At 48.2% G+C, this 2,510-nt stretch overlaps 1 non-coding gene across 1 annotated transcript; it reads right to left on the minus strand.

Moving 5' to 3' along the window:
* Positions 1–805: 805 nt before the first annotated feature.
* Positions 806–877, minus strand: Trnai-uau (transfer RNA isoleucine (anticodon UAU)). Its single transcript has one exon. It is a non-coding gene; the product is annotated as a tRNA-Ile (tRNA).
* Between the last annotated feature and the right edge of the window lie 1,633 nt (positions 878–2,510).

Consider the following 2,510-nt stretch of genomic DNA (forward strand, 5'->3'; position numbering starts at 1 on the left):
ACCTTCTTTTTCAACCCCCGGGGCGTGACGCGAACGTCTACAGCCGGTCATGAGCGGTCAACTGGCGGGAAGCCCTCTTATGCTACCTTGGCATCAAGGCTGCCAGAACCGAGGGCCCTCGCTAAGCTTTCGCGCGATAATAGGGTTTGGAAATGAGGGGCTCGTTAGGAAATACAGAAAGAAATGCCGGCAGTCTACAACGCCAAAGAAGGCATAGGGGAAGGTTAGACAATTTTTTTTTTACCGTTAGTGACGTTACATTATTATTAATTTTTTATTAATTACGAGAGAAAGAAAGAAAGAAAAACATGCGCCCAGAGTGGGGACCGAACCCACGCCTTTCGATTAGATCTCGAATGCCTTACCAATTCGGCTATCTGGGCTACTGTGTTCTGCTTCACTTTCTGGGGTATTTATATTTACTACAACTGTATCTGACGCTTGAGGGTGGTAGCCAGCGCCACTCAGACTACACGGGGAGAAGGGGACCTTCTTTTTCAACCCCCGGGGCGTGACGCGAACGTCTACAGCCGGTCATGAGCGGTCAACTGGCGGGAAGCCCTCTTATGCTACCTTGGCATCAAAGCTGCCAGAACCGAGGGCCCTCGCTAAGCTTTCGCGCGATAATAGGGTTTGGAAATGAGGGGCTCGGTAGGAAATACAGAAAGAAATGCCGGCAGTCTACAACGCCAAAGAAGGCATAAGAGAAGGTTAGACAATTTTTTTGTTTTTTTTTACCGTTAGTGACGTTACATTATTATTAATTTTTTATTAATTACGAGAGAAAGAAAGAAAGAAAAACATGCGCCCAGAGTGGGGACCGAACCCACGCCTTTCGATTATATCTCGAATGCCTTACCAATTCGGCTACCTGGGCGACTGTGTTCTGCTTCACTTTCTGGGGTATTTATATTTACTACAACTGTATCTGACGCTTGAGGGTGGTAGCCAGCGCCACTCAGACTACACGGGGAGAAGGGGACCTTCTTTTTCAACCCCCGGGCGTGACGCGAACGTCTACAGCCGGTCATGAGCGGTCAACTGGCGGGAAGCCCTCTTATGCTACCTTGGCATCAAGGCTGCCAGAACCGAGGGCCCTCGCTAAGCTTTCGCGCGATAATAGGGTTTGGAAATGAGGGGCTCGTTAGGAAATACAGAAAGAAATGCCAGCAGTCTACAACGCCAAAGAAGGCATAGGGGAAGGTTAGACAATTTTTTTTTACCGTTAGTGACGTTACATTATTATTAATTTTTTATTAATTACGAGAGAAAGAAAGAAAGAAAAACATGCGCCCAGAGTGGGGACCGAACCCACGCCTTTCGATTAGATCTCGAATGCCTTACCAATTCGGCTACCTGGGCGACTGTGTTCTGCTTCACTTTCTGGGGTATTTATATTTACTACAACTGTATCTGACGCTTGAGGGTGGTAGCCAGCGGCACTCAGACTACACGGGGAGAAGGGGACCTTCTTTTTCAACCCCCGGGGCGTGACGCGAACGTCTACAGCCGGTCATGAGCGGTCAACTGGCGGGAAGCCCTCTTATGCTACCTTGGCATCAAAGCTGCCAGAACCGAGGGCCCTCGCTAAGCTTTCGCGCGATAATAGGGTTTGGAAATGAGGGGCTCGGTAGGAAATACAGAAAGAAATGCCGGCAGTCTACAACGCCAAAGAAGGCATAAGGGAAGGTTAGACAATTTTTTTGTTTTTTTTACCGTTAGTGACGTTACATTATTATTAATTTCTTATTAATTACGAGAGAAAGAAAGAAAGAAAAACATGCGCCCAGAGTGGGGACCGAACCCACGCCTTTCGATTAGATCTCGAATGCCTTACCAATTCGGCTATCTGGGCGACTGTGTTCTGCTTCACTTTCTGGGGTATTTATATTTACTACAACTGTATCTGAAGCTTGAGGGTGGTAGCCAGCGCAACTCAGACTACACGGGGAGAAGGGGACCTTCTTTTTCAACCCCCGGGGCGTGACGCGAACGTCTACAGCCGGTCATGAGCGGTCAACTGGCGGGAAGCCCTCTTATGCTACCTTGGCATCAAGGCTGCCAGAACCGTGGGCCCTCGCTAAGCTTTCGCGCGATAATAGGGTTTGGAAATGAGGGGCTCGTTAGGAAATACAGAAAGAAATGCCAGCAGTCTACAACGCCAAAGAAGGCATAGGGGAAGGTTAGACAATTTTTTTTTTACCGTTAGTGACGTTACATTATTATTAATTTTTTATTAATTACGAGAGAAAGAAAGAAAGAAAAACATGCGCCCAGAGTGGGGACCGAACCCACGCCTTTCGATTAGATCTCGAATGCCTTACCAATTCGGCTATCTGGGCTACTGTGTTCTGCTTCACTTTCTGGGGTATTTATATTTACTAAAACTGTATCTGACGCTTGAGGGTGGTAGCCAGCGCCACTCAGACTACACGGGGAGAAGGGGACCTTCTTTTTCAACCCCCGGGGCGTGACGCGAACGTCTACAGCCGGTCATGAGCGGTCAACTG

This window comes from Haemaphysalis longicornis, unplaced genomic scaffold (genome assembly GCF_048455015.1).
Source record: "Haemaphysalis longicornis isolate Haplotype H1 unplaced genomic scaffold, Haemaphysalis longicornis Haplotype H1 scaffold_4, whole genome shotgun sequence".
NCBI classification, from domain to species: Eukaryota; Metazoa; Arthropoda; class Arachnida; order Ixodida; family Ixodidae; genus Haemaphysalis; species Haemaphysalis longicornis.